This window comes from Pelodiscus sinensis, chromosome 1, assembly GCF_052426305.1.
Source record: "Pelodiscus sinensis isolate ZL-2025 chromosome 1, ASM5242630v1, whole genome shotgun sequence".
Lineage (NCBI taxonomy): Eukaryota > Metazoa > Chordata > Testudines > Trionychidae > Pelodiscus > Pelodiscus sinensis.
This window is the reverse complement of record NC_143052.1, coordinates 177,364,282-177,377,960: the sequence shown is the minus strand read 5'-3', so window position 1 is coordinate 177,377,960 and position 13,679 is coordinate 177,364,282. Positions and strand designations below refer to the sequence as shown.

Below are 13,679 nucleotides of genomic sequence, written 5' to 3'. Positions count from 1 at the left end.
CACTCTTTCTCCAACTACCTTTAAACCTCATAAAGCAAGGGTTTCAGGAACTCAAGTAAGAAATCCTCCAGCTGGACATTATTTTGACATTTTGTTGAAATTACTGCTTGTGTGTAGACAGGGACTATGTTATTTCAGAATAACAGTTATTCTGAAATAATGATGCTGTGTAGATGTACCCTCAGTGTCCTCTTCACCCTTCTCTTCCGGGGCAACAATTGAGTTTTTACCTATTAGTGTTATTACCCATCCTCTCCTGTAAAGAATTCCTACCCAGTCATTCCTTCTACCTTCCTTCCTCTCTTCTAGTGCTCCTGGCCTCCCTTTTACTCTTCAGCAACAACCAACTCCCTAGTTTTTGGCCTAGTCTACACTACAACAGCTTTGTCGAACTAATTATATCAGTATACATACCAGAGCCTTGTAAGTGATGCAGTGTCTGTGTAAATACTGTGTTAACTTGTATCAGCTGTTGCCTGATTTGTCAATTTCTGGATACATGAAATTGACAAGGAAACCTGGCAGCTAGATTCCCTCTAAGCTATGTGGCCAGGCGACTGCTATTAACTTCCATGCAGGGCTCTGAATTGCAATGGAGAGAGGCGCTGCAGCCCACCAGCTCCAACATGGAGCTGCCCCAGCCTTGCCATGGCTGGGGAAGAGCTGCCTCTCTTCTGGCCCCAGCCCAGCCTCTCATGGCTGGGGGAGAGGTTCCACAGTCCCCACCTAACCTAGCCTGGACATGCCAGGGCCATGGAGTGGCACCCTTCCCCAGCCAGGCCCCTCTGGAGCTACTCCACCCATAGAGAGGCACTTCTCACCTGGCTCAGAGCTTCTGCAGTGAGAGAGGGCTGGGGTTAGTCCTCTCTCCCTGGAGCAGCCTGCACTCCCTCATCCCCTGCCTAGGGTTGCCAGGTGTCCCCTTTTGAACTGGACAATCCAGTATTTGAGCTTTCTGTTTGGGAAACAAATTGAGAAAATATAAATGAGAAAATATAAATGGCCGGTATTTTCTAAATAAGATGTAATGTAGATTGTGATGTAATGTCAAGTGTGTCCAGTATTTTTATTGTAACCATCTGGCAACCCAACCCCTGCCCCACTCTAAAGCCCATACCTCCATTTGGAGAACTCACTCTCCACTATACCCCAGCCCTGGGCTGCCTCCTACACCCCAAACTTTGCATCCCTTGCCACACCCCACAACCCACACACCCCCAGCCAGAGTCCTCACTCTCCCCCCCCCACACACACACACACACCAGCCCTCTGTCCCAGCCCTGAGTCCTCCTCCCACACACTTAACTGCTTGACCCACCCCCACCACACACTCTCCATGGAATCATAGAACACTAGAACTGGAAGGGACCTCAAGAGATCATCAGATCCAGTCCCTTGCCTTCATGGCAGGACCAAGCACTGTCTAGACCAATGTTTCTCAACCTTTTTTTTTTTTTTTTTTTTTTTAATAAAATACCCCTTTATTAAGAAAAAAAAGTAAATACCCCCAGTAGCTACAGTTTTCAGACACTATTTTTTTCTACCATTGCGACATATTTTGTTTAAACAACTTAATCGTAACCGGGCGGGCAATGAAACTTTTGGATATAAAAAGTACAAAAATAATAAAGTGCTGTAAAACTTAAAACAAAAATTCAGTTTTCTCCAAATTTCAGTTGTGTTGACCTACCCCCCAGACTTCTCTTGAGTACCCCTAAGGGTACTCATACCACTGGTTGAAAAACAATGGTCTAGACCATCCTTGATAGATGTCTATCCATTCCTGATGGATAGATAGATCCATGTGCAGAATGAGTTTTGTGAAGTGTATCAATATGGACATTACGTGTCACACATCATCTCCATATTGGTGCACATTACAAAATTCTTGCCACACAGGGCAGGCCCGCTGACAGCAATGTAGGATTGCTAACCCGCCAGGATTGTCCCGGAGTCTCCAGGATGTAAAGATTAATACACTTGAACCTCTTTAATCCGGTAGCCTTAAGAAATAGGCTATGCCGGATTATGAAATTCTCCAGACCATAATGAAGGGCACTTGACCTGGGGGTGCAGGATCTGAGAGGGAAGGAAGGAGAGTGAATGAGAGGGATCCGGTTGTGGTGCTTACCTGGCACCCCCGCCACTCCCAAACCTGCACTTTGCTGCGCTTCCATTTCCCCAGCTGGGGGACTTCCTCCTTTCCTTGATGGGGTCCAAACAGCAGAGGTTCCAACCAAAACTGTCAATCTTACTTGAACATCTGTAAAATATGTTGTGAGCAGTGCCTCATTTTGGTATCTCAAACAATAATGTAGTCGAGTGTAAATGCAAGTAAGCTGAGTTCACCCATTTCTCATTTGGAAATATGAAATTTATGTTCGGTTACCTACCTTTAAAAAAAAAAACCTATGCCACTGATTTCAAGTGAGTAGAGTTTGCAGGAGAAGCACAGGTCTGCCAACTACAATAATTCAAAATTTGAAATGGGTTTTTAAAATAATGGTTCTTTGTATTTGCCTTCTGGTTGTTCCACTTTTAGGGTTCACAATTTCAAGCGTTCTTTACAACTGGGAGTACTAGAAGCTTATTTTGTTAAAAATAAAATCTGAGTTGCTCATATAAAACATGATTCCAAAGGCTAGGGCTCTAAGAAAAATATTAAATAATGTGAAACTCTTGATAAATTCACAAGAGTAGGCAGCACTAACATCACAGGATTTTTTTCCCCAAATAATTCACACTACATAGTCATTCAAGTTCTATGCCTCTTCTCCTCTTCAATTTTTATTCCAACTCCATACCCACAGTCATAGTTCAAATATATTATGTGAGGATACATGTATGTCTTATTTAAATACATATCCCAATTATGGACAGAAGAGAGCTGGAGAAAATTATAGGCCAGCAGTCTCAAATTCAGTTTACTTTAGGGGCAGTGCCAGTCCTCAAATTCTCCTAGCAAGCCAGCAGGCACTGCCCTCTTGCAGAGGTCTGGGATGGGGAGCAGGGGTTTCTGGGCATTCTCCTCTCCCCTCCACATCTCCTAGCCCCTCTTACTGGCCCACACACTCCCTCCCAATACAATCCATGCCCCTTTCTGCAGTCTCTGGGTGATTTAAAACCTCCTGGAGGCCCCTGCTACCACCACCAGCAATACAGTGGTGCTAGAGTGGCTTCCTACTGCTAGCTCCATGCTTCTCCCAGCACATCCCTGTGGCCCAGGAAAGGTGTGTGCAAAGTCATAGATGCAAGCTGTGAAACTATTAATTCATGTCGTGAAACTCACTAGACATCAGTGATGCCAACTCTCCTGATTTGATCACAAGCCTCCTGATAATTCATGCATTTTATTTTTTCCTGAAAAGCACGAGCAAGTTTGTTAGAATTAAGCCAGATCTGAGAATTTCACTACTTGATGCCTCATCCACCACTCTGTAATTACTCTGATTTAATAGATTATGATTCTTTGTTGGTACATGGTATTAGAAGAAAATCCCAGACTTTTTTTTTTTAAAGGAAGACTTTAGGTCTCATGGTTTGTGGAGAAAAGCTAGGAAACATGCCCCAAGTTCAACCAAAGACCTCAAACACCAGATGCCAAATAAAAAATCACCAAGTATATTATTATCTGTGATTTCAAAAAATAAATTCTTTTTGTGGGGTGGGGCGGGGCAGATTATTCATGAGTTTTGAATGATTGGGGTTGGCAATAAAGCACAAGCAATTTAACAGTGTCTTCCCCCTGTTTCCAGGAGCTCAGGCAGAGACCAGGATCCTACAAAAAAGACATGAAACTGAATCCTCACCTTGACACCCCCATCTCCTCCTGCTTGCATGTGCCCCCACTAATATCTGTGCCCTTGCCCTGGAATCCTGTCTCCCCTACCCTGGTCACAACTACGTCCTTGCACTGGAATCCCTTGCCCTCACCTGAAGTAAACAAAAATCCACCTGCACGACCCCACCAGCTAAAGAAGCACATCAGCTCGAGCAGCTCCCTGGCCTGTGAGGTTTGCATCAAGACAGTGTAATTTTAGGGAAAATACAATTTTTCTTAATCTAACAAAGTTCTTAAATCGATGTTAAAAGAAAGTATTTCTTTCTGTGATTCTCTACCATTGTTATGAGGCTTTGGGGTTTCATTTTAGACCCATTAAAATTCACACAGCAACAGCAGTGACTAAACAAGCTTCCCCCATCTCACTGAGCCATTATAGGCCCAGTTATTTTCTCTAGCATCTGGTTATTTCAGTCTAATATTTTTGCTTGTTTGTTTTCTTTCCTTATTTTATTTTAGCTTTTGTGTGGGCGTTTTTGCAATTTGTTAACATTTGGTCTAAGATTTGCTGATCAGAGATGTATTAGTAACAGTTTTAAATGTTTTGCCCGTCATCGCATGTGGCTTAGGTAATTTACACATTTTTCAAAATAGTATTTAACATTTACTGTAGAATAGGCAGGAAGTACTATAAAAGCCAAATAATGAGATTTGACAGTGATCCAAAGGTGTCTTTTTATGGTTGAGAGCCATGATTCAGACTCCATGCTCAATCAAAGGTTGGCTCCACATGAGCAGCAATGGTTTCTTTATTAAAAAAAAAAATCTGTTGTATTATTGTACCCAAGAGACAAGACTGGACGCTATGTCCTTCAATTCAGTACATAATTTCCCCATAAATCCATGTGCTTATGCATATTGGGTTTTCATGTATAACTTTTAATATATTTATTTAACAACTTTCTTCTACATCACACTTGTGTATTGGCTTGGTGTATGCATGATGTAATGAACATAATTTTCAATCATTTATGTATGGCATAAACACTTTTAAAAATTAAATGATAATTAACCATTTTCAAACATCTACATTTCTGCATCTGCCCACCTCACCCTGCTGTAGGACCCCCACTCCCATACATTGTGTAATCTGTCTCCCAAGTTGCCTCTCCAACCTGAAACACAGCTGCCACTACCCAAACACCACACTATCCCTTTCCCCACAAACACACATCTGCTGCTATGCAAACCACATACACGTGTTCCTTCTAAGTAGGAATGGGCCCCAAAAGAAAACATTTTAAGTAAACTTTGACTTTTGCCCTATTTTAACACATGCACAGGATAACCCAAATTTACATTTTGTAGAATAAATACAAAATACAAATTACTTCCATATAGCATGCTAATGATAATTGTATATATATCCCTGACTAATACACTCCTGGAATAGATATTTATAATTGAAATTGCATCATGGCAATGAAAATTATGATTCTATAATACATATGGCACCGTTGAAAAACAGATGGAACTGAATTTTATGTGCCATTTGCAAGGGTTCTATATTAAGTACATTTAATGCAAGACTGGAATTTAAACTTAATCAGAGAAGAACAGGAATTATAACCAATAATCTCTTCCTGAGAAATTTCTTTATAACAGGAGTGGGAAACCTTCTTTTGGGTTGGGGGCCACTGATACACAGAAAAAATCAGTTGGGGGCCGCACACAAGTGAGAAGCAACTAAACCCTCACTAATCTGTCCCTCAGTGGGGAAGGGAGAGCCCCAAGTCTTAGAGGCTGGATCCAGGTAAGCTGGGGGCTGCATCTAGCCCCTAGGCCTTACATTCCCCACCCCGTTTTATAATATTGCTTATATACAGGACTCCCTAACAAAAACAAAAACAAACCCCGGTGTATGAACTCCCCCTTCTAGACTGCAGTGATCATTTAGCTTCCAGTGTTGTGACTTCTAGCTGACCTTATTGATAATATTAGTGCACAAAAATAGAACAAAGCACAAAAATAGAACAAAGATAACTGTTTGTTTCTAATTCACAAGAAACAAATAGAATTGCAGCAGCGCGTTTGCTTAGCTGCCTGAGCAACCATAAACAGTTCTAATGCTTACATTGCCTAACTACATAGGAAACTGACAAAGTGAACGGAAGTTAGACATCTAATCATCATTGGTACTGTTGAAAAGTTCCACAAACTGGCATTGATAAGAATTTAAAATCATAGACAATTCAGGCCATTGCTATCTATGACACTTCTGTCTGGACAGTCATCTGTTCTCTTACTTGAAACAACCCCAAAACACCAGCACCTTAGCATAGGTTTCCTTATATATAAGGGCGATCTCCAACAAAACCTCTCTGTGTTAAATATCAGGGCTCCCTGAAATTTCCAACAGGCTTGTTTCAACCTGATTGTTGAACACAGTCTCTACTTAGGAGCCTAGTTAAACTATTTATTCAGGTGGTCTAATAGTTAAAGCAAAGAAATGCATGTCACAGCCTTTAGGTTCTCTAATTATGAGGTTTTTAATTTGCTGAATGACCTTGAGCAATCAACTCTAACTAAATAATCAAAATATAGGATAATAAGAACAATCCATGAAATTGAGATGATCTAGCCTCTGTAAATGATTGCACCCCACTTTATCATATAAATCTACCAGTACACTGTAGAAAAGCTTGATTTTTAGAGGAGCTGAGCACAGACATATCTCCAGTTGAGTTTAATGAATGCTGCAGATGCTCAGTACTTCTTTGGACCTGGGATGCAACCATCTGAATTTACACAGACTTGTTTTGTTTGGTTTCATAGAAATGTAGCATCGGCCTCAGGAGGTCACTGAATGATCCATCCCACACACACGAAGGCAGAATTAAATGTACCTAGATGATCTTGACAGATGTTTGTCTAACCTGTTCTTAAAAATCTGAAGTGACAGGGATTCCGCAAGCTCCCACGTTAATCTGTTCCAGTGTCTCACTATTCCTAAAGTACAAAAGCTTTTCCTAATTTCTAATATAAATCTCCCTTGGTGCAAACTAAACTGATTATTTCTTATCCCACTGTCAGTGGACATGGAGGCTGCATCTAGACTGGCATGATTTTCCGCAAAGGCTTTTAATGGAAAAGTTTTTCCGTTAAAAGCATAGATTGGCATGGATGCTCTTGCGCAAAAGCACTTTTTGCGGAAAAGCGTCCGTGCCAATTTAGATGCGGTTTTGCGCAAGAAAGCCCCAATCGCCATTTTCTCCATCGGGGCTTTTTTACGCAAAACAATTTTTACCTGTCTACACTGGCCCTCTTGCGCAAAAGCATTTGTGCAAGAGGGCTTATCCCTGAGTGGGAGTATCATAGTATTTGCGCAAGAACACTGACAATCTTACATTAGGTCATCAGTGTTCTTGTGCAAATTCAAGCAGCCAGTGTAGTCAGCTGGCAAGTTTTTTCGCAAAACCGGCTGCTTTTGAGGAAAAACTTGCCAGTCTAGACGCAGCCGGAGAGTAATTGTTATAAAGTCTCTTTATACAACCTTTTACATGTAAAGTGTGATGCCCCAGGTTTGACCACATTACCACATCGACCAGATATTTTCTTTGAGCTAGACCACATGAACATCCAGGCTTTTTTTCTTGAGTGGTTACAGTTAATTTAGAGCCATTCATAATATTCTTTTATAATGCACATTAAACAGCATTTGCCAACAGTAGAACTGGTTGCAAAATTTCCAACTGAATGTTTTTTCTCTCAGAAAATGCTAGTTAATAAAAAGCAAAACTTGTTATAGAAATGTGTTGATTTTTACATTTCATTTCAGGAAAAAATTGGAAAAGGATTTTGATAAAGTTGAAATGCTGTTTTGACATTTTTAGAATGGAATGTTTCAAAACAACTTTTGAATATGAAATTTAATTTCAGGAAAATGTTAAAAAAATAAAATATCAAAATCAAAACAAAGCATTTCAATATTACCAAAACCAAAATGTCCCTGACTGAAAGTGATTTTGTTGTCAGAATTTTGTTTTGTGGGAAATGTTTTCCTCTTTTGTAACAGAAAAAAAAATTTAAAATCACAGAATTTTCTGTGGAAAACATAGTTTCTTCCAGTTCTAGTCAGTGAATTTCATCTGCTACTCATCTATCCAGGTTTTTCTTGGTTCCCACTGAATAAAATATAGCAACCTATAGTATACCCCAACAAAATCTCTCTCATACATGAAGGATTGAGACCTCTCCCTTGCATAAATTATGAATGCCAACTGCTTCATTAGCCCAGGGGTGGATATAGGGCAGGGCGAGCGTGGCGGCCGCCTCGGACCCAGCGCTTCAAGAAGCCCTGAGCATGCGACGTGGCAAAAGGGGGCCCTATATCCAGTGCTGCACTGGGCCCCGCAAAATGGTCATCTGCCCCTGCATTAGCCAATAACTTTACATTTGACAGCATGTGGATAAATAAGGTTGTTATCCATCAATGTCCCTGTAATCCTGAGAAGTCATTGAGTAGGACCAGTTTCAAATGCCATTATTACTTGTATTACTATAGTATCTAGACCCCATTCTGTTAGGTATTGTGCAAACACAGCTTTATTCTTTGCTTGTGATACACCCTTAATTTCTATTTGCCTAGTACTGCACAGAATTAAGTCCTTGCTCCCATTATTATGAAGTGTCATTGTTCATTCATAAGAACATTACAAGTCAGTTACCAGCCTGTCTCAAATGTCTCAATAGCAGAAAGTTTGTGTTAAATTTTGTCATTTTTATTTTAACTGATTCATGTTACAGGACTTGATAAGTGTTATTCTCCAAGAAATGGAGAAAAAAAAAGTTAAAATGGTAAAAGTCCAAAACAAAAGGCAAATGTTGAAAAACCTGTCTGTCAATGTTCCCTCTAATTTTTTCCATCCATGTGTAGAATAAATTTTATGTGCAATGAGGCATGTGCGGGTAGAAACATGCTGCTGGCAGTGGGTGCTGTGGGCGTTCTGCTAACCAGCTGGGTGTCATTTGTCATAGTCCTGGGTGGCCGCCCAAAAACTCAGCTTACATGGAACACTACTCACTGTGTCTGATTTAGTGTAACATCCAATTAGTGAGCACCCAAGCTCGGGATAGCGATTAGCACAGATTGCACCACATGCAAAGGGCGTATGCATTTCAATTTTCTTGATAAACTATCCTCAGAGCTCCCACAGCCAAGAATGGAAACACCTGTCACTTTTCTATACAAGCTTTAGAGTGGGGGTTATGGTTTACTACTGAGCCTACAATTAAAAAAAACAACCCTCTGAACAAGAGTATAGGATCAGGCCCATACATATGAACATATGTATAAGATCAGGTGCGTACTGCAATTTATCCTTAGCATGTATACTGAAAATATATTCTAACATATTTTATTTCTGAAATAAAAATGGTTTTATTTTTCAGCTCATGTTCTGAGTTCTCTCAACAGCATTAATTGACAGATGCAACAAGAGCTTTGTGAGTCAGTAGGTATCTGAGGAAAAGAAAATCCATTTATTTCTATTTTTCTGTTATGATTTTAAGTGATAAGACTGCCGCACTCAGACTTACAGCAGAAATACAACTTAGTTACAGATCACTTTAATTTCTCTGTTTTGATATCTCTTATCTAAGCAGTGTGTAGCTAACTTCTGCTGTGGGTGAACAAATCTGCATTTTAATTTAAAATGGAATAAAAGGAAAAATAAGAAATGACTGAAATTGGGTTGGTCAACTTACTCAAAATAAGAAATATTCTACTATAAGAGGCTTATCTTGTTCATGATCTATGCACAGAGCTCCTGTTGACACCCATATTATTGATATCAATGAACATTCTGTTTGTTGACGTAGAACAGCATCTGATTGAATGTACAGCTGCATTCTCTATGAACCCATCAATTACAATATTTGACCCTAAGTGTACAGAGGGAGTCACAAGATCTATTACTTAAATTACAATGAGATTTCCATTCACAGTGAAATTGAATACTCCAAATAAAAACAAATTAGATTAATATGCAAGACACTTTAAAACTGATCTTGTTGACAAACTTTACAATAACGCTTCTTCATCAGAAGTTATATAAAAAGAAAGTCACATAACAGTAATCTCAGATTACAGTGCTACTATAGTATCAGATGTAGTAGAAGCAAGGCATTTAAATGTTAAAACAAGAACAGCTGAGGTGAAATACAAGACAAAGTGTGACACATTAAATAAACTGGAGCCCAATGAGATGAGATCAAAGTGTGATGTTAGTCATATTGCTTGACAAATAATCTACAGTGGCACTTGCTATTCAATAGGGACCTTTCATTGATGATCTCTGGGAGCTTTAGTTCCCTGTTTGGAAAAATATTTCACAGGAAACCTTCACAGATTTTATTTATACAATGAGCACTGCTCTTACACATTTGATTTATAGAATGACATTCTACAGAAACTTTGGTGGTGCCAAATTCAAAATGTAATTTAAAAGTCAATATTTATGAAGAGATATGCTAGATTGTTAGGCTGTGTTCAGACTCAGGGTTTTTTTTTTTGAAAAACGTAGCCTTTTTTCGAAAAAACTTCACCTGCGTCTAGACTGCAGCTGCGTTCTTTCGAAATTAAATCGAAAGAACGTGGCTTTTCTTTCGACGGCGGTAAACCTCATTCACAAGGAAGAACGCCTTTTTTCGAAAGTGCTCTTTCAAAAAAAGGCGTTCTTGAATGCCAACAGGGCTTTTTAGAAAGAGAGCATCCAGACTCACTCGCTGCTTTCTTTCGAAAAAGCGGCTTGCTTTTTCGAAAGTACTGCTTGCAGTCTAGACGCTCTTTTTTGAAAGAGGCTTTTTCGAAAGATACTTTCGAAAAAGCCTCTTTCGAAAGAGGCTTGCAGTCTAGACATAGCCTTACTGAGCTATAGTAGAAAGGGGACTACTATGACACCATGATTGCGAAGGTCACTATTCAGTGACGCCATTGGTGAGGGCAAGGGTTCATTGACTTAAAATGGGACTAGAACGAAATTGGCATGCTCTCTTCAAAGGGCAACTGGATCTAGTGTCATCAACTACCTATGTAATTCTCATTAAGTCATGTACAACTGATGCCTTTCATGAACATGCCTTTCAGAACAAGTTCAATATACCACATAGCTCAATGAGACAGGCAGGCAGAATATGCACACTATGAATATCACCTAATCTACTTCTGCTGTTCAGAAGGCGTTAACAGCTTCTACTTCTGTTTATACCAGCAAGCCTGCATTATTATGACCCATCATGATCCATCTAGGAATTTGTTATAAGCACTGAAACTGGGAAGAAGTATAGAAGCAGAGATAAGTTGAAGGAAATGCATACAAATTGAAATCACTAATACTAAATTTCATAAGTAATGCTCTGAGCTGAAAATGAGGCATTAACATATAATTATACAAATACATCACCAATGAAAAGCATCTTGCATAACATCTGGCCTTGCTAATCTTGATGTTCGTACTTACACATGAGGAAGGCTGCAGTGAATGTTGTAATTAATGGAGTTTAAAGCAGCTACAATTCAGTTCTGTTTTTTATCTCACTGTAACTGGTTTGCCCTCTTTTGGCTCAGATCATGTGCTTGCATGCTCTTGCTACGTCTTCCTGCTCTAGTATGGGATGGTATCCCAGAGTTCCTTCCTCTGGATTACTTTAGGACCAGGCTTTTTTTCTCCCCTGCCCCAATAACTATTTGGAGGGGTTTTAGAAGGACCCATGTCTGGCCACTACTCTGGGAGGTATGTCTACACTACAGAGTTTTTTTTTTGGAAAAAATGCCATTTTTCTGAAAAAACTTCACTTACGTCCACACTGCAATCACGTTCTTTTGAAAAAAAAAATCAAAAGGACAGAGGGGTTTTTCCGACATTGGTAAACCTCTTTCTATGAGGAAGAAGCCTTTTTCTGAAAGAGCTCTTTTGGAAAAAGGCGTGTGTGGACGGGGAAGAGGGAGTTCTTTCAAAAGAGGAAAGAGGAAAAAGCAGAAGTGTCCTGGTGGCCACTCCATCCATAGTAATAAAAGCTTAAATGTGAGACAGCATCCACACAGAGTGGATGCTATCTTTTGAAAAAGCAGATCACTTTTTTGATGCACGTTTGCTATATAGATGCTCTCTTTTGGAAGAAGTTTTTTTCAGAAGATCTCTTTCGGAAAAGCGTCTTCTGAAAGAAGCGTCCAGTGTGGACATAGTCTGCGTTCAAGTCCAGAGACTCTGTAAATAGCAATTGCCTGTGGTGTCCCATTCATTAAAGTTCTACTGCTATTCTCAGTCCCTGAGCCATTTCTCCCTAGTCCTGCAACATCCTTGACTTTACCTCAGGGCTTTGTCTCAAAGTTCCATCAGCACCCTGTCTAGGACTCTACAGCTCTTACCACCAGCCAATCCCTGGTCTTCAGTGGCTGATCCTGGGCCTCAGTCCAGTCTGCAATAAGCTCTCCACATTGAACTGATCACGGTACTGCTGATCGCACAATCAGCCAGTCTTCACTCCTTGATCTCCAAAGAGGAACTGCCTGGCTCTGGCCCAATTTTAATAAGTGCTAAGCACTCACAACTACTGTTGAAGTTAACAGGAGCTACAGGAGATCATCCACTCTGAAAATCAGGGCAAAGGATGGAGAACTTGAATACTGAAGTGTCTCATCACTGTCCACTTTTCAAACTGTTGCCACTCTGTTTACTTATCTTGGAGATGGTGTGAGATTTAATCCATTCACCTTGGTGAGGCATCAAGAGACCTGTGCATGCAGGATTATTTGTATTTCAATTCATTATTTGATTTATGGAAAATCTAGCCTCATTGTGGTAGGTGCTGTACATTCATAGATGAAAGAGATATTCCCTGTTTAGATGGGATTACCATTCAAGAAAGCTGTGACAGAAATGTGAAGTACTCTTGTACTTATTTGGTTCTTTTATGCTACAAATTCTGCTGCATTGAGGTTACAGCAACACAGCTGTGAAAAATTTGTTTCTATTAATTGTTAACCAGTGAATGGAACAGTGGGAGAGGTCAGGTTTAGAAACAGACTATGGAGTGGAGGGAGAGGAAATCAAGCTTTTTTTCTCTCCGTCAGTAATACAAAATATTATAAAAATATCTTGGTTATATATATTTTCTTGGTTATATTGCCTTTTCAGGGTGTGAAGACAAGGACTTATAACAGTCAGGTATCTATGTTCCATCTTGTACACTATGGTAAAGCTTTATGAAAGATTCAAGGTTAGAAAAGGACCACAATAGAAATATAGACTAGTATAGGAATAGAACAAGAATAGAGAAACTTAACATAACTTCATTAGAGTTCTCAGGGATGAAATTGTCTCTGTGTTCCCAAACATAATGCTGTGCTCAGACCGAGCCATTCAGTCTTACAGTATTGGTAGCACTTTTGATTCAAAGTTGCCACAGGACAGGACTTGAGTCAGGATAGCATCAGTTTATAAGCTTGGGACCTCTACAGCATTGCAGTCTGAGAAAGGCAACAACAGTATTGGGTCTCACTGTAATAGCATCCTTTATAACCAACACGACACAGAGATAAATCAGTCAGTGAAAAAAGGGACTGTCTAGTTGAAGGAGGAAACTTGATACATGGTGTAGGGCAGTGACTCACAACCTCTCCAGACTACCGTTCCCCTTTCAGGAATCTGATGTGTTTTGCATTCCCAACAGTTACATCTCTCTTAAAAGACATAAAAATACAAGTGGCATAGCACCTCATTATTGAAAAATTGCTTATTTTCTTATTTCTTGTAAAAGGAATCAGCTGTAATATAAATATTGTACTCATTTCAATGCACAGTAAAAAAAGAACCGTAAAGACAGCTTATTGTTTGTA

General features: G+C 39.8%; 1 long non-coding RNA gene across 1 annotated transcript in view; it reads left to right on the top strand.

Annotated features, from left to right (window-relative positions):
• The window catches only part of LOC112547591 (uncharacterized), a 30,708-nt gene extending 22,873 nt beyond the window's left edge, over nucleotides 1–7,835 (top strand). Inside the window, exon 3 of the long non-coding RNA XR_003091356.3 lies at nucleotides 3,756–7,835. This is a non-coding gene — a long non-coding RNA (uncharacterized LOC112547591). The remainder of the gene's footprint in view (nucleotides 1–3,755) is intronic.
• The last annotated feature ends 5,844 nt before the right edge of the window (nucleotides 7,836–13,679 follow it).